At 56.8% G+C, this 21,743-nt stretch overlaps 1 protein-coding gene across 1 annotated transcript in view; it reads right to left on the reverse strand.

Annotated features, from left to right (window-relative positions):
* The window catches only part of SLC38A4 (solute carrier family 38 member 4), a 72,494-nt gene extending 56,737 nt beyond the window's left edge, over window positions 1-15,757 (reverse strand). Inside the window, exon 1 of the mRNA XM_051851005.3 lies at window positions 15,625-15,757. The gene's annotated coding sequence lies outside the window, so the exon portion shown is untranslated. The remainder of the gene's footprint in view (window positions 1-15,624) is intronic.
* Between the last annotated feature and the right edge of the window lie 5,986 nt (window positions 15,758-21,743).

Below are 21,743 nucleotides of genomic sequence, written 5' to 3' on the forward strand. Positions count from 1 at the left end.
TAATCATTTAAACATGTAAAAGGGAGTGGCACTGTGGTACAGCAGGTTAAGCCAGATTTGGGACACCTGTATCCCCTAAAAGAGGCCCTGGGATGGAGACCTGCCTCTACTTCCAATCCAGCTCTCTGCTAATCGACCTGGGAAGGCAGCAGAACATGGCTCAGCTGCTTAGGCCCCTGCCATCCACATGGGAGACCAGCATGGAGTTCCTGGCACATGGCCTGGCCTGGCCTGGCTGTTTCAGACATTTGGGGAAAGGCAATGGATGGAAGCTGTTTTGCTCTGCCTCCCTCTTTCTCTATGTTGACATGCCTTTCAAATGAATAAATAATTTTAAAAACAAATAAAACTTTAAAAAACATACTGTATGATCCCATTGATGTGAGATGTCCAGGACAAGGATGCCAACAGACAGAAAGGCTGTGGCTGGAGGCCAGGTGGGGCTGTGGTGGAAGGCAGGGCACTGAGAGTGCCTACAGCATTTCTTTTCCAGTGACAGAGGTCTTCACACTGTGCCGACTGTTGGATAGCTCGGTGGACATCCTGTTCATGAACTCACTGGATTACTCAGTACGTGAACTCCGTCTCAACAGAGCTACATTAAACAACACACTAAAACAGCACTTGCCTTCCAGAACAGCCTCTGTGCTGAGCCCACACTGCCTGCCCTAACGACCTGAGTGAGCTCTTGGAGGAAGTGCCTTTCCAAGATCATCTTGTGGGGGTGGTGGCGTCGGGCTGGAGAGGGAGCTGAGGGTCTGATGGCCTCCTCCTCCTCCAAGGGCCTGCATCCATGTTCTAAGCAATACCCCGATGAGATGGCTCACACAGACAGTGCAGCCAGGGCAAACACTGCTGGCCGACTCCCTGGAGCCTGGATGGAGCCAAGGTTTTAGTTCCTGTACTCTCCAAAATATCAGAAACTGCTGTCCTATGAAGGACTCGGCTGCACCTTTCAGAGTCCCCTTCTTAGGGCAGCCCAACCCCTTCCAGCTGGGGCAGGGTCTCGGGCCTTTATTCTCCCATCACTGCTTCTGGTATTTCGTCCTCAGGCCTAAGTTTCTACGTCCTAAGCTGCAGGAGCTCAGGTTATGCCACGGTAACCCCGGGTAAGAAGACCAATGGGCAGCCTCCTCACAGCAGACCTGAGCCTTGAGAATCCAGGAGCGAAGGCAGGCGGTGGACGGAGGAACTCTCCTGGGCAGCCTCACAAGTGGAATCTCCGGTCAGGTGCGTGGACAGCACAGCCACTTCAGCAGCACACGCAGGCAGGGTGGGACGCGCACAGAGAGGAGCCCGAGGGTAAGCTGGAGTGCGAGCAGCAGTCCCCAGAGGGAGAAGCTGGCACCGGCCCTCCCGTGCGGACTCCACCTGGCACAGGGCAGAGGCACACTGATGCAGGGCCGGCCAGGGGCAGGGTGGGTGGGGGTGGGAGGCAGAAGACGGGGGCCTGCAGAGGAGAGGCTGGGGAGGCTGCGGGAGGGGAGACGGATAGAGAGGGCTTGTAATCTGATCTGGTTTCTGTCAGGTGAAGAGTCAGCTTGAGGAGGTAGCTCAATGGTCATTGCTAGGAAGAGGTACCAGAGCCAACAGCTTTGTTCACCCACCAGGGTTCCCGCAACCAGAACTGCCCAGCGTGAACCGGCTTCCCTGGTTCCCAGCTGCCACCACGCACCCGACACCCATGGTTGGGCCTGCCCTGAGCACACCCTGAGGCCTCCTGCCACACGCTCTGACCTTTGCCTGCCTCCTGCCTCCTGGGATCCAATGACTGCCTTAGCTGCCCTGGCACCAGCCCTGCTCTGCTTGGCTGTGCCACTGCCCTCACCCTGTGATGGCGCAACCCTGCTGTCCACGCAGAGGGGACCTGCTTGAAAGTAGGTCATGGAGAGGGTGTAATCTGGGGCACAGGACAGGGCCCCCCCGAGGCTTTGGGAATAACCGAGGCAGGAGCCAGTGGAGGTGGCCAGGAGGGGAGCACTGTGCCCTTGAAAGAACTTGGCACCTTGTTGGTCCTCTCCATGATACTTACTTCAAAAATAAAAGCTTGTTTTGGAGCAAACAAGATAGACCAAAGAACAAAGTCCATTCACTAATTCAAGAGATCAGTCTGAAGTGACACCCTAACAAGCGTCCACCTTGAGGAAGGACCCCCCCCCACCATGAGATCATGAGCTAAAACTAACTATGGGCTAAACTAAGACAATAATAGTATACCTCACCCTGCTTGGCAAACACAGAAACTCTACCATGATCAGACATGCTGCACCTGGATTAACGTTAAGATTGTAATTTGTCAGGGCAGGCGCTGTGGCACAGCGGGTTAATGCCCTAGCCTGGAGTGCCAGCATTCCATATGGGTACCGGTTCGAGACCCGGCTGCTCCACTTCCAATCCAACTCTCCACTATGGCCTGGGAAAGCAGTAGGAGCACGTGGGAGACCTGGAAAAAGCCCCTGGCTCCTGGCTTCAGATGGGCACAGCTCCAGCCATTGTGGTCATCTGGATGAACCATCGGATGGAAGACCCTCTCTCTCTTTCTCTCTTTGCCTCTCCTCTTTCTGTGTAACTCTTTCAAATAAGTAAATAAATCTTAAAAAAAATTGTAATTTGTCTACATCCCACATGCAATTTAGGTTGGTACCTGGACTAACGTCTACACTGTAATCTGTGTTGTCAAGACTGTAACTGAGGGGCCAGTGCTGTGGCGCAGCAGGTTAACACCCTGGCCTGAAGCGCCGGCATCCCATATGGGTGCCAGCTGGAGACCTGGCTGCTCCACTTCCGATCTAGCTCTCTGCTATGGCCTGGGAGAGCAGTAGATGGCCCAAATCCTTGGGTCCCTGCACCCACGTGGGAGACCTGGAAGACGCTCCTGGCTCCTGGCTTCGGATCGGCACGGTTCCAGCCGTTGCGGCCAATTGGGGAGTGAACCAGGAGATGGAAGACCCCTCTCTCTCTCTCTCTCCCTCCCTCCCTCCCTCTCTATCTGCCTCTTCTTCTCTCTCTGTGTAACTCTGACTTTCAAGTAAATAAATATTTTTTAAAAAGCCTGTAATTTATATTTGTTTCGCACAGGCCTTAGGTCAGCTTGACCCTAGCAACCATGTATTCCCCCCTCCCCTCCTTGTGGCTTTTGCCTTTATAAACCCTGTTGCTTTGAGATTCGGAGTTGAGAGATCTTTAGGGCATGAGCCTGCTCTCCACTACCGGCAATAAAGGACTGTCAACTTTTATCAGTGTGTGGTGCTCCTCTGTCTGCACTCGCTCAGGTGCAACAAGTCTACATCATCAGCAGGCAATGAGCCACATACAGCTCCTGGGGAGTGACCACGCAGTGAGACACGTCTGCCATGACAGCACAAGTGCCAAGACGTGCACGTTGCTGAGGCTGTGCCTCATCAGAAACTTTAACCAAGCTCAGGGTAGGCGTCTGGCTGAAGTCGCCATGTCAGCTCACTCACGTCCCTTTCCTTCCCTCTCAAAAAATGCACGAAAAAATTTTAAATGCCTTTTCACAACTGCCCATTGGCAATTCTTTTACTAATCTGATACCTGATGATCTTCCACTAGCAAGTAAACGCTGACGTAACCCTGTTTTGTGTAATTCCTCAGGAGCGGTATTTATGTCCGCCTTGTAACTGTAAGAAACCAGAAAGCAGACTGCACCTCTGACTGCTAGCACAACCGGACCAGCTGGCTTCTACGAAACACTTTCTATGATGCTGTACTCATGTTCTAAATGTTGGCTATGTTTTTCCATTTATAGTGCATAATAATTATAATTATACATTTTCATGACTAGATCTAAGTAACATTATAATTAAAATAGCTCCAATAAATCTTAGAAGATCATGAAAATATTTTCCTTTAAAATAGTTTGCCAAGGGCCAGCGCTGTGGCACAGTGGGTTAAAGCCCTGGCCTGCAGTGCCGGCATCCCACATGGGCACCGGTTCTAGTCCCAGATGCTCCTCTTCTAATCCAGCTCTCTGCTATAGCCTGGGAAAGCAGTAGAAGATGGCTCAAGTCTTTGGGCCCCTGCACCCACGTGGGAGACCTGGAAGAAGCTCCTGGCTCCTGGCTTCGGATCAGCACAGCTCCAGCCTTTGCGGCCATCTGGGGAGTGAACCAGTGGATGGAAGACTTTCTTTTTCTCTCTCTCTCTCTACCTCTCTCTCTCTCTATAACTCTGTCTTTCAAATAAAATGGTTTTCCATTTAAAAAATGTATTTTCATATTATTTGAAAGGCAGAGACAGGGAGATAGCTCTTCAGGGCACTGGTTCATTTCCCAAATGCCTACAATAGCCAGGACTGGATCAGGCCAAAGCCAGGAGCCTGGAACTCAATTCTCCCATGTGGCTGGCAGGAGCCAAAGCTTATGAGCCATCACCAGCAGGAAGCTGGGTTTGGAAGTAGAGCAAGGACTCAACACGGAGGCAGTATCCCAAGAGGCATCGTAATGGCTGTGCCACGCGCCCTGCCCAAAATATCACTATGTCTCTCAAGTTTCTTGTGAGCAGGGAGACTCTCCTTGGTGCTCCTGTGGAGACCAGGCCTTGCTGGGCAGGTAGCTGGGTACAAATGGCCATGGACGGGACCCCACTGCCTCAGTTCCATGACCCTGAGGGCACCTGGGTGCTCTTCGTGAAGTGCTCATCTGATTCTAACCCTTGACTACATAGAAGTTTTCAGTAACTGTCCTGTACTTTATTGATTTATTTTTTAATTTTTTAAAAAAATTTTTGACAGGCAGAGTGGACAGTGAGAGAGACAGAGAGAATGGTCTTCCTTTTTCCGTTGGTTCACCCCCCAATGGCCGCTGTGGCCGGCGCACCACGCTGATCCGAAGCCAGGTGCCAGGTGTTTCTCATGGTCTCCCTTGCGGGTGCAGGGCCCTAGCACCTGGGCCATCCTCCACTGCACTCCCGGGCCATAGCAGAGAGCTGGACCGGAAGAGGAGCCACCGGGACAGAAACCGGTGCCCCAACCAGGACTAGAACCCGGGGTGCCAGCGCCGCAGGCGGAGGATTAGCCTAGTGAGCCGCGGCGCCGGCCGACTGTCCTGTACTTTAAAGATGGAAGACTTCAGTAGACAAACTAGGGGAGAAAGCCTGAACAGGTTTCCAACAAAAGATGGAGCTGCGAATGTGACTCAGAATGGAGCCTGGGTACCACCAGTCCAAGGATGCTTTGTGTCCTAAATGCTAAAGCCAGCAAGATGTCCTTGAACCAAAGCCTGGGGCTAAACTGAACCAGAATGGGTCTTCCTCCCTAACCTCACCACACCCAGTCATGGAGGGGCAGCCAGGAAAGGCATGGCCTGCACAGTCCTGGCCCACCCCCAAGACTGCCAGCTGACTGTCAGTGTCACCAGACAGCTCCTGCTGGCCAACATGTCACCCTCAACCTGCAGAGACTTCCAGTGGGGTGACACATCACTATCAACCTACAGATACCTCAAGCTGACTGACAGTGTCACCAACCAACCTCCACAGACCTCCAGCTGACAGTGTCACCAAACCTCGAGACCACTACTTGACCAACACAGTCGGGAGTCAATCCTGGAGACCTCTATTGAACTGACATGGCCACTAGTAGGTACCCTGAGACCTCTAGCAGACTGGCACCAGCACTGCTCAACACCAGGACCTCCAGGTGACCGACAGTGTCAGCAGTAGAGCCCCCAAGTCCTCCAACTGCCTGACGCCGACACTGGTCACACCTCACTGAGGCCTCCAATACATAAGAAGAGACCCTACAGATCCACCAGCCTCCTGACCATGCCTGAAAGGGGGTTCCCACAACTACACCCAGCTCCTAGCACTCGCCTTATAGTTCTTTATTTCTTTGTCACAAATCAGCATCATCACACTTACTGTCAGCTATCTATGGTGCTACTGTCCCGAGACACCTATGACACTGTCGTGGCCAGTGGCCAGCTGTCACTGAGCACAAGACTCGCACGGTACACTCAGCAGAGGGTCTTACACACAGCACTCAGGGTATGTTTGGACATACTCTAGAAAAACATTTCAAGTGTGAATACTAACAGACCAAGGTCACGCACAGGAGACCACGAAGGAGTTGATGCACACCAGGCTCGTCCCTGCCAGGCTGTGACTACAGGAGGTGTAAGGTGGATGATTTAATACACAAACAACAGTAAACAGACCACAAAAATATTTTAACTTTCAGTATTAGCTTAATGTTTCCTTTCCAAGCAAGATGAAAACCACTGAGCTTATCTTTCCAGGTGGGTTTAGGAGAAAATAATTCTATAGGAAGCAAATTTATATTCCTGAGTCAAGTGCCCTGGGGCAGGCACTCTGGTGACTGGATGGAAGGACAGATGGATGTTTCAATGGATGCATGGATGGGCAAGCGGGTGAGTGGACGGGAGGGGTAGGGCAGCTGCTGGGTCCATTGCTCTGCTTTCAAATGGTGCCGTGAGACCAACCTGTTTCCCACCTGTCTCTGTGTAGACAGGAGGGCAAACTGGGGGCCCAGCAGTAGCTGACTCTGGTCCAGGAAGATTCCCAATCCTACATGTGTTCCTATCACAGCCACGTCAGGGAGGCCGTGGACCCTGAGGATGTACTGCTTAGAACTCAGAGAGGCAGCCATGGGGACTGTTTCACCTCCCTGGGTTCTCTTTACTGGTCACTGCTCCGTTCAAGGAGCCCACTCCTTCCTCTGTACAGCCTGGCAGACAGGGGCTCTAGCTGATCTGAAGGCATGAGTGGGTGACAACGGGTGTCTTCAATACTCTGATCTTGACCTTCACTGTCAGATCACACTAGTCACTCATGAAGACTTTTCTCTACTTACAACTGCACTGATTTTTACCAGAAACGACCCACAAGTTATAGGACACAGACAAAAGTAAGTGATCAGGATGATCCTCTCGGGGCTCCCGGCTCTGTGGCTTCCCCAGCACTGGGCACTGAGCCTGGGAAAGACAGACACAGCGGTGCCCGCTAATGATCGCCCATATGACTCCAGATGTGGCTTCTGATGATCTGGGCTCAGCTCCCTCGTCTCTATGACAGCCTGAATCTTCAGCAGTAAGGGGTTTTGAGAAACCACCACCAAGGTAGATGTAAAAGTTTGCCAAAATACCACGCCACACAAGGGCTCCATAATAAAGCTTTGGAAGGTGATCCCAGATGTTGTGGGTAATGGTGACTGGGGAGCTAACACCTGGGTTGGACCTGTCTTGTCTCGCAGGTGGTGCTGGGAGGAGGTTGCAGACCTCAGGTCTGGTACTGGAAAGCAATGGACAGACAGGGTGAGCCAACAGTACTCCTGCCTACAAGGAGCTCAGAGAACGGCAGGCAGCCAAGGCCATGTGCAGTGCCGGAAAGTGGGGAAGAGAGAAGGCATCGGGGAGGGGCGGTGATCCCGGGAGCAGGGAGGAGAGAGCAAGCCTGGCTCCTAAAGAAGCCACCAGCCTCCCTACTGGGTGACTGGGTGGAAGCACAGAACAGTGTGGGCTGGAACCCAGGGTGAAGGTTTAATCCGTGCTGGGGCTCCGGCCTTCATGCCAAAGGCAGGGGAAAATGATGCAAAAGTTTTAAATAGGAAAGCAGAATCACTGAATCTGTATTCTCGAAGTTCACTAAGGGGTGGGCATGGTGGCACGGTGGGTTAAGCCACCACTTCCACATGCCTGCAACCCATATCAGAATGCCAGATGAGTCCTGGCTGCCCCATTTCTGATCCAGCTTCCTGCTCATGTGCTTGGGACCTTGCCACCCGTATGGGAGACCCAGATGGAATTCCGGTCTCCTGGCTTCAGCCTGGCTCAAGCCTGGCAATTGTAGGTATCTGGGGAATAACCAATGGATCAAAACTCTCTCTCACTCTCGCTCTTTCTCATTTTCTGTGGCTCTGCCTTTCAAGTAGATAAAAATAAGTATTTTTAAAAAACATAAAAAGTCATTCTGGAAAGTGTTTAAAGATTGCTGTTTTACAGATTGTTCACCACAACACAGAAAAAGGTTCACTACGAACTACTTTTCTATGGAGGAAAACATTTAATGAATTGGGTATCATGTGAGGGAACCACTTTTACTCCATGAAAGGCCATGTGAAGGGGAGGACGTATTTGCAAACACTTGTCAAGGACACTCCAGAGTGGCCGCTGTGCCAAACCTGCACCCGGTCTCCCCTCGGCCTTTCTGGTCTCCCTCCGGTCAGGCTGCCGGGAAGGAGCTGGGAGTGAGAGCAGTGTTGCATTTGCAGCCTCCTCTGTTCCGAGCCGGCTTCAGATGTGGCTGTGGACATCGGGAGCCGGCTCGGGTGCCTATGCCAGTGTGACAGCGACCCAGGCCTGTGAGTCATCAGCTCTATTTGTGGACCAGGCGAGGGCTGTCAGTGACGTCCACAGTCACCACCGTCTGCGTGGCTGTGAAGCTGGGTAACGCGACTCATGTATCACTCTGTTTGAAAATTAACCAGGAAAACGTCTAAAACTGCCACACTCTTTTCAGCCCCTTATTAGGGGAAACTAATGGCCCTTGCAACTCTCCTTTCCGATGTCTTCCTTGGTCTTGTGAAACGTGTCACCGTAATTTCGTGATTTCTCTGACTCTGTAGGGAGCTAGCTAGCAGGCATGGGGTCCAGCAGCCGCAGGATAAGGTGACATGGCTCTGTGCCAACAGCTGTCTGCTCGCCAGGCCTCAGTGTCTCCATCTGTGATGTGGGCTGAAACGTCCGCTTGTGGGGTAATTTGAGAAAACAAAGCCGCACACATGCATAGGGCCTGGAAGTGTCTGGCTCCCTCCTCCTCATCTGGAAGACAACTCTGGTCTTGGTCTAGCCCCCAGACTTAAGAACAGTGCTCGTGCAGCTCCCTCTGCTTCCTCCGCTTGCTCAGCATGAGCCCAGTCCTGCGAGGTCCACTCAGTTCTGGCCCACTGGCAAAGACCCAGGGGCTCCTCCTACAGTGGGAAAGCGGTGCTTCTGTCTGGACAGTGTCCCGACCACAATGGTACTCTGACACTAGCCACACAAAACAGACACTGAAAACAAGGCAACTGACAGAATTATCTTCCTATATCCTCAGTAAAAACAGTTGAGGGGCCGGTGCTGTGCGCAGTGGGTTAACGCCCTGGCCTGAAGTGCGGCATCCCATATGGGCACCAGTTCTAGTCCCACCTGCTCCACTTCTGATCCAGCTCTCTGCTATGGCCTGGGAAAGCAGTAGAAGATGGCCCAAGTGCTTGGGCCCCTGCACCCACGTGGGAGACCTGGAGAAGCTCCTGGATCCTGGCTTTGGATCAGCACAGCTCTGGCCACTGCAGCCAATTGGGGAGCAAACCAGTGGATGGAAGGCCTCTCTGTGTCTCTCTCTCTCTGCCTCTCCTCTCTAACGCTGCCTTTCAAATAAATAAATAAATCTTAAAAAAAAAATAACAGTTGAATTTTTACATCCCTGTGACCCAAAGCCTCTCACAGGATGACTGCCACACAGGTGAGGCGGCAGGCAAGCTGCTGTAGCCGCTCTCTGCAAAGTGCAGCAACACGGGCTCCGAGGCTCCATTCTGCCACGAGTTCTACACTCGCAAAAACTGAGGGAAAACACCTGTGTGGTCCTCAGTGTCCACCCTGAGCTACGTGGTGCTCACCCTGAGACTTGTGGTCCTCGGTGTCCACCCTGAGCCGTGTGGTCCTCGGTGTCTACCCTGAGCTACGTGGTGCTCACCCTGAGCCGTGTGGTCCTTAGTGTCCACCCTGAGCTGTGTGGTGTCCACCCTGAGCTACGTGGTGCTCACCCTGAGACTTGTGGTCCTCGGTGTCCACCATGAGCCGTGTGGTCCTCGGTGTCCACCCTGAGCTGCGTGGTGTCCACCCGGAGCCGTATGGTGTCCACCCTGAGCTGTGTGGTGTCCACCCTGAGCTACACGGTGCTCACCCTGAGCCGTGTGGTCCTCAGTGTCCACCCTGAGCTGTGTGGTGTCCACCTGGAGTCATGTGGTGTCCACCCTGAGCTGTGTGCTGTCCACCATGAGCTGTGTGATCCTTGATGTCTACCCTGAGCTGCGTGCTGTCCACCATGAGCTGTGTGGTCCTCGGTGTCTACCCTGAGCTGCGTGCTGTCCACCATGAGCTGTGTGGTCCTCGGTGTCCACCCTGAGCTGCGTGCTGTCCACCATGAGCTGTGTGGCACCCACACAGGCCCCTGCAGGTGCTGTAGGGTTTGCCGACTCCAGCAACCACCACTTGGATGCAGCCCCTTCCCTCCCAGGCAGCAGGGCCTGTGAGGAGGACGAGCAGCGTCTCAGACGTACGTTGCCTTTGCCTGATTCCTGCCTGAGAGCACGGAGGCCTGGTTTCCTGCAGCACTGACCTGTGCAGCAGACACTCTCTCTGCTCCTCTCAATCTCCTACAATCCTGCAGAGTCCCTGAGCGGCCTGTTTTCCTGCTTGGCCCTGCCCACAGATAGCAGACTGAGCCGCGCTCGGCTCCCCGGGACCCCGCTGCAGGGTGCGCACCAGCAATGCTCACAACACGTCAAGGAGAGCACCAACGAGAGACCAATGCGCAGGAAGTGAGAGCAGTCTCCCGTGCGCTCCAGGCGCTGGTCCTCAGAACTGACAAGGCTCCGAGCTAAGAATTACCGCTACACAGAGAGGAATTTCTACGTGCAGAGCTGAAATTCCAATCCCAGGACCCTGACCCCAGAGGCCTTGTTCCTCACTGGTGTTTGGTTTCGCCCATTCGGAGTAGCAGACGAGGTCAGGAAGGCCAAGGCCAGCCAGCAGAGGCTGAAAGGGCGGCGGCAGTAGGAGCAGAAGGCAGTGACAAATGAAGACGAGTAGAAAACCCATTAACCTAAAGACCGAGCAGATCCTGCCAGGGGCCAGGGACGACTGCCCAGTCACATCCCTGGACTCACACAACTCCAGAACAGAAACAATCTTACGCTCTTCCTGGGGGGAAACATCCGTGGGTCAGGTAAAGCCAGGCGTCCACACACAGCAGGAGTGGCTGGTAAACTCCAGCTCCCTACACCCACAGAGTCACCAATCTGGAGGGCAAACAAAGACACGTGGATGTGCAGAAACTTATCAAGGCCAGCATCCACTGCTCTGCAGTAAGTCCAACCAGACGACAATTCTGACGAACCGGAGAACATCCGCAGGTGCACGCAACTCAGAGGGACAGACTCCACGGCAAAACTAAAAGCGAGTTTGATGCGGGGTAAGGTGGCTGAGCTGCAGACCACAGACCACAAGGCCTCGCCCCATGTGACTCCGTCCTAGCTGCCAGAACACCCTCTTTCCCAGGAGGCCTTACTTTCACCCAGGACAGGCGAAGGGTGGCCATGTAACATGTGCAGCAAGCTCCAGTGGACGTTTATGGCGCTGTCATGAGTCTCCCAATAATCAGATCACCTCAAAAAAGGGGCGCTGGGAGGTGCTCGCTCACTCTTCTGCTGGACTAGGACCAGAGAAGGTGCTGAGGGTGACCCCTCTACTTCCCTTCCCCTACCCCTTCTGTCTGGCCCACTCTACGTCCGTGTGTGTGTCTGTGTGTGTGTGCACCTGTGTGTCTGCTTTCTTAATCTTCTAAATAAACTGCGTACCATATATGCGCCTGTGCTTAAGGTAGAAGGCAAGGACCTGGATTAAAATTAAACCCCACTTCTCCCACGTCAAATTCATTAGGCTGGGCATTGTGGAGGCTTCCTAGGAAAGCACACGTGACAACAGGACTCTCACCCCTCTGAGCTCTGACTGGGAAGAAGGGAACACCCTCACCCCGCTGGGAGAAGTGCTGAGTGACCTGGCACAGCCCTCGCCTGTCAGCAGACACACAGTGCGCAGGCTCGGCGGTCAGGGGAGGAGCCCACCCCAAGACCCCCAGCCGTTCTTACAACGGTCCATCAGCATTCACACAGGGGAAAAAAGAGACAAAGTACCCTAAACTCATGCTAGAATAAGGAATTAAACAAAGTAAGGTACACGTATTTTCGAAAACATCCTCAAGGCTGCTTTTGGAGCCAGACGGGCATTAAAATACAAGCAGAAGAAATTAGCCAAGACCAGGGATCACGGGGGAAGGAGGTGGCTCGAGCCTCTGGAATCCCGCTTAGGTTGGAGAGAGAAGGGGCCCACGTGGGCCAGGAGGGACACAGGGAGTGAGGCCCACGCTTTGCTGTGTGTGTGTCACGGGCTCGCGATGGAATGGTCCCGTGAATGACTGGGAAACACTCCGCCTTCTTCAGAGAGGAGGACAAACTGAAGTAGGTTTCCACCTGGAGGGCACACACTCCTGCACCTGTAAGGCCACACTCGGTCACCGACTGGGCACGGCGGGGGCTCTCTCTAGAGCCCTGTGACCCTGTCTGCAGTACCCAAACACACCAGCACACAGCACGTGCCTGCTCTGTTTCCTGGCTCAGTGGCCGAGGCAGGAGGAAGAGAGGAACAGGGGGCAGTGGCAGCAGGGCGGCACGGAGGTGGCGCTCACTTCCTGTCTGAACACTCAGCGGCTCCCCGCACCCAGGGGTGCCCCTGCGGACTCCCACTAACAGTGCATCCACTGCTGGGCCCTCCCTCCTCTGTGCAAAGGTTCCTTGGCTCCTAACCATCTGGAAGTAAACAAACCCGAAACAAAGTCCACTGCACCACAAAAACCTTGAAGGCAATGCTCGGCTCCTCACCGAGTATTTTACACACCCATACATATTAATTTATACTTCAAACAGGGTTGTGGGGGCAGCGGTTAAGACACCCACATGCCATTCTGCAGGGCCTGGGTTGGATCCCCAGGCCCGGACTCAAGGTTCCTGCCGACGTGCACTGGGAGGCGGCAGTGCCGGCTCACATGAAGAGGTTCCTTCCACACTCGGGAGAGACTGGCTTGACCTCTCAGCTCCCAGCTTCCGCACCCATCCCCTGCCATCCCCCACCATTACCAGCAGTTGAAGGAGTGAACCAGCAGAAGGGAGATTTTTTTCATTGTGTCTAACATCTACTTCAAAAGAAATTTTAGGAGCCATCGCTGTGGTACAGTAGGTTAATCCTCCACCTGCGGCACCGGCAACCCATATGGGCATCGGTTTGAGTCCCAGCTGCTTCTCTTCCCATCCAGCTCTCTGCTGTGGCCTGGGAAGGCAGTGGAGGATGGCCCAAGTGCTTGGGTCCTGCACCTGCGTGGGAGACCAGGAAGAAGCTCCTGGCTTCAGATCAGCGCAGCACCGGCCATTGCAGACATTTCGGAAGTGAACCAGTGGATGGAAGACCTTTCTCTCTCTCTCTCTCTTGCTCTCACTGTCTGTAACTCTACCTCTCAAATAAATAAATAAAATCTTTTAAAAAATTTTAAGATATTGGTGTTCAGGAAACAAAATGCAAAAAAGAAAACAACCCTCAGACGTCCCCTACTTCAACTGACAAAGGGCAGGGAGCAGGGAGCAGCTCTACGTCCAGCCCCTCTGTCAGACTGGTTCTCCATCTCTCAGAAGGGGTTCCTGCCGTAACCCGTGCAGCCACCTCTGACTCGGAACAGACGTGAACAAAGCCCTGCTTCCCTGCAGTAGTGCAGGCTGAGGGCCGGGACTGCCCTCGGCTGTACTGCCTTCCTCTGCTGACGCCTGGGCTACTCCGGGGGCGGGGATGGAGGACAGAGGGACAAGGGTCCCCTGCAAAGCCAGCGCAGACTCCAGGAGCTCAGAAAGAACTAAAAACTCAGAACAGGCATTAGTGCCGTTCAGAGACTGTGACCAAGTGCCTGCACAGTGTTTACTGGCGCGCCTCCGAGACATTCCGCACCACACGCTGTCCTAAGCTGTCTACTCTTGCCAGCACGCCCGCTTCCCGGTGCTCCCTGGCTCCCTCCTCCTGAGAGCAGCCCACAGACCCCCGGGCCTCCCGTGCTTGCCTTACGGGCTTGCGCCGCTAGAGAGGACCACATTCCGGGGACAGCTTGCACAGCGGCGGCTGAGCTGTGGGATACAAGTTTCTAATCCTGGCTCCCGTGCAGCAGCTGAGCGGTGGCACCGCTCCCTTCACTCCTGTGACTCCATAAACGGCACTACCTGCAAAGCTGGGCGTGGCCTCATCACCTTCCTCTCTTCCCACCTGCCCTACAAACGCGGCATCGCTAGGGGGTGAGGGTAGGGGCAGTGACGAGGCTTCACCTCCCAGCACGGTCATGCAGGACCAAGGATGGCACAGCCGTGCCTCTCAGGGGCCGGGACCGGCCACAGTGACTCCCTGGTGCCGGTGAGACACTGTGCTCCTGCCAGAGGCCTCGTCCTGCCAGCCCCTGTCACCACACCTGGGTCAGTGCTATCAGACAGACAGACGGATAGCGCTGGCCATTAGGAAGCGGCTCCACAGGGAAGGCCTCGGTGGGGGCCATACGCAGCCGACTGCCCAGGGCACACCGAGAAGGACTCAGCTCCCAGGTATTCTCTGTGACCCCTCGGCCCCTCTTCAAACCGTTCTGCACTGGGAAGCCACTGAGAACGGGCTACGGCTTCCCAGCCTCCATCCCGAAGGGAACCCTGGCAGCACAGTCCCCAGCTCAACACCCAGGAATCCGATCAGGGTCAGCAGGTGTCACGGAGCCTCGTGCCCAGACCAGGCGTTCCCTTCAGAACGCCCCAGAAAGGCTGCCCTACGACAGCTGTTCATCCTGGTCGGGCTTCCTTAGCTGAGCCCTGGCGTGCCTGAGTGAGAACCAAGTTCGGCAGGGCTCAGAGATGAGCCGGGCCTTCAGGAAGCGTCGAGATGAGCAAGGCTCGCGACCCAGCTGGTATTCCCGTGAGTCTGCAGTTACTCAGAGAAGGCAACGGCCAGCCTCGCCGCCAAGCAGGCGTCGCCGTCTCGTCTTGGGCTGTGCTCTGAGAGGCTGTAAGTTCCGCTTAGTGACAAGGACGGCTGCCCGTGACTCCTTCCGTCTGCCGGCAGAAGTGACAACCGCCGCAGGAGGTCTCCTCTGGAAGCAGGAATGGCAGCAGGAGAAAGGGGTGTCGAGAGCACAGAGGGGTGAACACGGTGCACAGCCGGCAGCCCGGCCGCCCCTGTGCACACCGGACAGCAGCGAAGCAACGGGCGCCTGGAGACAGAGGCGCCTGCCCCAGGAGCTTCTCCGGGTTAGACAGCGGAACCCAGCCCACCCGGTGCGGACTACCCCTGCATCTGCCCACGCCGCAGAGGAGCCGCCGGGAGTGCGCCACGCCCTCCAGCCCGGCCGACCCGCCATCTGGCTCCGGGCACACGCCAGGGTCCCTGCAGCCCCAGGATCCCAGGTCCTGCTCTGGCCTGGTCCGAGGAAAGGCACCACCGTCCTGAACAGCTGAGGCTCTGCTGGGGGCCGTCTGGAGACACAGAGGGCTTTCACCTGCGGGGTCACGCCCGACAGCCACAGCTGGGTGAGGCTGAAGCCAGGAGCCCGCGTGACATCTATCCCACAGCGGTGGCAGCCAAACGCCTGCGCCGTCACCTGCGGCCTCCCAGCGTGTGCACGAGCAGGCAGGTGCCACTCAGGGTGGCGCGGGGCTGGAGGCCGCGCACCCAGACATGCTCCCCTCTCGCCCGCACCTCCTCCGGGAGGCCTCAGCACGCGCGGGCTCGGGCGGCGGTGCTGACGCGGCCCACTTACCTTTCTGCCCGCAACAATCGCTGCATCCGGGAGGGCGGCGGCTCCACCGCAGGCTCCAAGCAGCCCCGGGCGCGCTGGCCGGGGAGTCCGTCGGTGGGCCGCACGTGCCGGACCAGGACTGGCCACACGGCCCGAGGAGCGAGCCCTGGCGCGCCGCCCGCGCCCTCCGAACCCCGCCTCTCCGCCCCGGCACGGGCGCGGCGCAGCGTCGAGGGCGGGGTGCGACGCGACGCGACGTGACGTGACGTGACGTGACGTGGCGGGGCGGGGCGAGGCGAGGCGAGGCGAGGCGAGGCTCTGGTCGTCACGTGACGACGCCTCAGGCGTTCTCAGCGAGCGCCGTGGCATGGCATGGCGCGACCCACCCCGGGTCGTCACGTGACACAGCGTCAGGGGCGTGGCGTGGCGAGGTGCGACGCAGCCCAGGGTCGTCACGTGATGCAGCGTCGGGGGCGTGGCGTGGCGAGGTGCGATGCAGCCCAGGGTCGTCACGTGACGCAGCGTCGGGGGCGTGGCTGGCGAGGTGCGACGCAGCCCCGGGTCGTCACGTGCGTCACGTGACGCAGCGTCGGGGGCTTGGCGCGGCGCGGCACGCAGCTCCCAGGCGCGGCCCTGAGGCGCCTCCTCCGCGGTGCCGTGAGCAGCTGGCGCCCGGGCCCCGGCGCTGTGCGAGGGCGGCCGGGTGGCTGCTCCTGCCGCCCTGGGCCCATCCGTGACGGAGGCTTCTTCTTGTGGTTGTGGCCCGAAGATGGCAGCTGCACGCCCTGAACCCCGTCCGCTCCAGGACACACGGGCGGGAGCCACGCGAGAGGCGCCACCCGCGCACGAGCTCCCGGCCCACGCGTCCTCCCACCCTGTGCGGCTGCGGTGCCCGGTGTGCGCTGACTGCGCGGGCGTAGCCGCACGCAGAGCCCGCGGGGCCTGCTCAGGGCGGGCGCTGAGGCTGACGAGGGTTCCGCGGCGCAGTGTGGGGCGACTCCTGCCGAATCCGAGTGGCAGAGACAGGGCCTGGGTTATCTTATTTTTTCTCTCGCACGCCTGTGTTCACTCCTGCCCGAGTCGCTTTGGCTGCGTTGTAGCGCGTAGATCCTAAGGATGCTGTCAGATGTTACAGCAAGCTGGGCTTACACGGCAGAAGTTTACTCTTGCTGGTGTGAGTCAGGAACCCGGGCTTGGGCGGGACCCTGGGGACGGAGCTGAGCTGGGCCAGGGTTGGCTGTGGGGGCGCCAGGCCTCCCCCCACCCCCACCCCCACCCCCTTCTGTGCATCTCCTGCAAGGACGGTGGATACAGGCCCCCCACCCCACCCCACCCCCACCGCCGTCTGCTTCTGCGCATCTCCTGAGAGGATGGTGGATACAGGCCCCCCACCCCCACCCCCACCCCTACCCCCACCCTCTTCTAAGCATCTCCTGCGAGGACGGTGGATACAGGCCCCCCACCCCACCCCGGGCAGCCAGAGAGCTCAGCTCGCGCGCCTCGGGTCAGTTACGTCTGCAAACACGTTGTCCCACATTAGGCAGCACCCTGGTTCGGAGACCAGGGCATCAGTGTTCCTCTGCAGAGGCGGAGCCCGTCACTAGGCCCCCCAGGGATGTTCCCAGGCCCCGACTTTAGCCTGGCTCTGGGGCCGGGTCTCTGTGTACACCTGTGTTTTGTGGCGTGAGACGAGAACTCCCTGTGGGTGAGAAACATCCCAGGAGGATCTGATAGCTGTCGTCCGCTCCAATCAACATAACACCAACACCGACAGGACAGGGATTTCTTGGCTTGGGCGTGAAATCTGGCTGACTCTCATCCTAAGTCCTGCGTGATCCTGTTTGCTGCGGTGTGAAGAGGAGGCACCTCACGTGCATGCTGGGAAGTAACGGACGTTGGAGCCCAGCACACGCTCAGCAGTCAACCCAGCGCAACTGTGATCAGCAGAGGGTGGACCCGGCAGTCTAGTTTACTGCATAAGCTACAGTGCACTTACCCAAAATAGCCCATGATTCACGTGGCGATTTGTATATTTTTAATATACAGAAAGAATAGTCGTCCTCAGTCTGGGAGTCGGGAAAGTTCTACAGAACAGAGGATGTGGTTGGAAACATGACCTCACCTGCTGCAGCGATGACATGTCAGCCGTCAAGTAGTCTCCTAAACCCTGGTGAAGGAAAACCCTCGAGGCTTCACTTGGTTTGGGGCTGCACCTCAACCCCTGCTGTGGACTGAATTTACAACGCAAATCCCTGATCCCCTGGAGAGTCTCCAGGACACAGTCAAGGTCAGGGAGGTCATGGGGGTGACGGCCTGGTAAGCCTGGGCCTCCTGAGAGGAGGAGGAGTCTCCAGCCCTTAGCCTGTGAGCCTGTTGAGAAGGGGCCGGGACAGGAGCCCTGCCCAGAAACCACATCGGGGCACCTTGTCTGGATGTCCAGGCACCGGAGCACGGGTGTGAATTCTGCGGCATTGGCGACACAGCCGCAGCCCACCCCCATAGAACCTGCAGCCTCTCTCAGCGCCGGCCTAAAGCAGCCAGACTCTGGGAGCTCAGGGTCCCCGGTCACGGGAACCGTGGCACCTGACCTGCGGCACGTGGCTGAGGCCCAACCAGTGCTGAACAGCTGCCACACGTCTGCCTCACCGTCGGGTCTCAACAGGTGGAGCATCTTGTGTGGACATCTCCCTGGTTGTCCCTGACGAGACGAGGTGGGAGGAAGGATGGCAGATGTAACTCACCTTGGGGAATCTCTTCCAGGAGCCCCGATCCTGTGAACTTCCACGTGCAGGAACCCCACTCAGGGGCAGCCAGCAGTGCCCTGCAGGTAGCTGGCATGCTGCACGGCTCCTCCACCGTCCAGGGAGAGCGTGACGCGCCCACTGCACGACTTGGAGTTCCTCCAGGTCTGGTAGGCCCTTGGTGTGCAGCTTTCCAGTGGGCCCTGTTGGGAGGGGCTCTGCAGCCATGGGGCAGCAGCTCGGGCACCCCAGCAGGTAGCGAGTGGGGCGCAGCCTCAAGCCACCCAGCGCCTCGCCGTGGGCACCGCGCAGGCGGCAGGGCACAGGCTCAAAGGATGCTCAGTTGCATGTTCTCTGCCAGTGAAGCCCAGAGGACCCTGCGCCTGACTCGGGGCGTTGTCTCCCCTGTGTCGAGCCTGTGCAGGAGACGCCTCCGCGGGACAGGCATGGCCCAGCCACGGTGGTCCTGGCACAACAGTGGAGGGTTTCAGTAACTGGCATCGCTCTCTCCCTCCAATGTGACCTGCTGGTTCTTCTCATCTTCTGTGCAAACCACAGCCATGGCAGACTGAGCAGGCCAGAGCAACAGAGGCCACCTCCAGTCCGCGTGTCCTACCGTGGCCGCCAACACCACGCTGTTTTCCTGCAGAGAAGACGTGGCGCCAAAAGCTAGCCCCGGGGTCCCATTTGGGGCTGGGAACCGTGAGCCCTAATGGCCCTGGCGGGCTTTCCAGGGCAACCACACTAGGGAAGGAGGCCATGTCTGCCCCCACACACAGGCGAGGGTGGTTGGACCACAGTAGATGCTGGGTAGGGGGAGGCCCACGATGTTGTTTTGATTTGGGGCAGCTGTGAACAGACCTTGACTAAGGGTAGAGGATAAGCAACAGTAGCTTCGAAAAGCCACTTCCCTCCTGACACCAGGAGCCTGCCTCTTCAGGCTCTCCTCCTCCTATGGAGGCGGAATTCAGACAACAACCACTGCTCTGAGGGCCGGCAGGGCCGCCACCACCGCCACCACCTCTGTCCCTCCGGTGTGGACCACTTCTCCTCCCTTCAGAGCAGCCCTGGCTGCCACGGCTGGGCAGTGCTTCAGCCCAGGCCTCTGGGGCAGTTGAAACAGCACTGCCTTCTCTGCGTGTGCATCGTGTGGCAGCAGCGTGAGATCACTCTTTTTTTTAAGATTTAATTTATTTGAAAGTCAGAGTTACACAGAGAGAAGGAGAGGCGGGGGAGGGGGGGCATCCTCCATCCGCTGGTTCACTCCCCAATTGGCCACAATGACTGGGGCTGGGCTGATCTGAAGCCAGGAGCCAGGAGCTTATTCTGGGTCTCCTGCGTAGGTGCAGGGGCCCAAGGACTTGGGCCCTCTGCTACTGCCTTCCCAGGACATAGCAAAGAGCTGGATCGGAAGTGGAGCAGCCAGGTCTCAAACCAGCGCCCATATGGGATGCCGGCACTTCAGGTCAGGGTGTTAATCTACTGTGCCACAGCACCAGCCCCGAGATCAATCTTTTTTTAAAAAAGATGTATTTATTTTATTTCAAAGGTAGAGTTATAGAGAGGCAGAGACAGAAAGAGAAAGATCTTTATCCACTGGTTTACTCCCCAAATAACCACAATAGCCAGCACTGGGCCAGGCAGAAGCCAGGAGCCTGGAGCTCCATCCCGGTCTTCCACGTGAGTGGCAGGGCCCAAGCACCCGGGCCATTATCTACTGCTTTCCCCGGGCACGTCAGCGGGCAGCTGGACAGGAAGTGGAGCTTCTGGGACTTCAAAAAGCACTCACAGGGATGCCGGCACTGCAGGTAGCTTAACCCGCTGGGCCACACGCTGGCCCCAAGAACTAAGCTTAACTACGGCATTCAGGTCCTGACAGCTCAACACCGCTGCTGACACGCTGTGATTGTAGTGCCATGAAAGGCTGGCTGCTCTCCAGTGCAACATTTACTGCCTCTCCCACCGAGCACGGCTTTGATGTGATGGTAGACATCGGCGTGGAAGGAGCTTACCATAAGGGAATCCCTTGCCAGGCTGAGTCGGACGCTGCACCAGCTCAGGGACAGAACACAACCCCGCCACCAGCTGCTATTCCCACAGAGATCCCAAGGCTGACCGGAGCGCGTCGCTGCTGTTGGCGCCCCCCAGTGGCTCACGATGTGGCACTTTCTGCTCTGATACACATTGGCTACGACAGATGTGGAAGACGGGCAATGACAAAACTGAGTCGTGGAAATGTAGAGGAGGTTGTGTGTAAGCTGTCGCTGAGCCAATCTAGTGAAGAAATAAAGCTATCAGAACCATGAAATGTTAATTTCTTATCCCAGGATACGTAAGCAATGTGTGCATCGACACTATACCAAGAACACGGGAAAGTGCACCTGAGAATCCAGTCTTAGATCGCATTTGCTCCTGTTACTCAGACCACACAGTGTGAGTGTGACGTCACACCGTGGTGTGTGCCACCATCAGTGGGAGAGAGAGGAGTGACGGGGTAACTCAGACCACAAAGTGTGAGTGTGACGTCTCACCGTGGTGTGTGCCACCATCAGTGGGAGAGAGAGGAGCAGTGGGGTTAACTCAGACCACACAGTGTGAGTGTGACGTCTCACCGTGGTGTGTGCCACCATCAGTGGGAGAGAGAGGAGCAGTGGGGTTAACTCAGACCACACAGTGTGAGTGTGACGTCTCACCGTGGTGTGTGCCACCATCAGTGGGAGAGAGAGGAGCGGCGGGGTAAACTCAGACCACACAGTGTGAGTGTGACGTCTCACTGTGGTGTGTGCCACCATCAGTGGGAGAGAGAGGAGCGGCGGGGTAAACTCAGACCACACAGTGTGAGTGTGACGTCACACCGTGGTGTGTGCCACCATCAGTGGGAGAGAGAGGAGTGACGGGGTAACTCAGACCACACAGTGTGAGTGTGACGTCTCACCGTGGTGTGTGCCACCATCAGTGGGAGAGAGAGGAGCAGTGGGGTAACTCAGACCACACAGTGTGAGTGTGACGTCACACCGTGGTGTGTACCACCATCAGTGGGAGAGTGAGGAGCGGCGGGGTAAACTCAGACCACACAGTGTGAGTGTGACGTCACACCGTGGTGTGTGCCACCATCAGTGGGAGAGAGAGGAGTGACGGGGTAACTCAGACCACACAGTGTGAGTGTGACGTCTCACCGTGGTGTGTGCCACCATCAGTGGGAGAGAGAGGAGCAGTGGGGGTAACTCAGACCACACAGTGTGAGTGTGACGTCTCACCGTGGTGTGTGCCACCATCAGTGGGAGAGAGAGGAGCAGTGGGGTTAACTCAGACCACACAGTGTGAGTGTGACGTCTCACCGTGGTGTGTGCCACCATCAGTGGGAGAGTGAGGAGCAGTGGGGTAACTCAGACCACACAG

This window comes from Oryctolagus cuniculus, chromosome 9, assembly GCF_051225735.1.
Source record: "Oryctolagus cuniculus isolate XC-2025 breed Fujian yellow rabbit chromosome 9, ASM5122573v1, whole genome shotgun sequence".
In the NCBI taxonomy this organism is placed as follows: Eukaryota; Metazoa; Chordata; class Mammalia; order Lagomorpha; family Leporidae; genus Oryctolagus; species Oryctolagus cuniculus.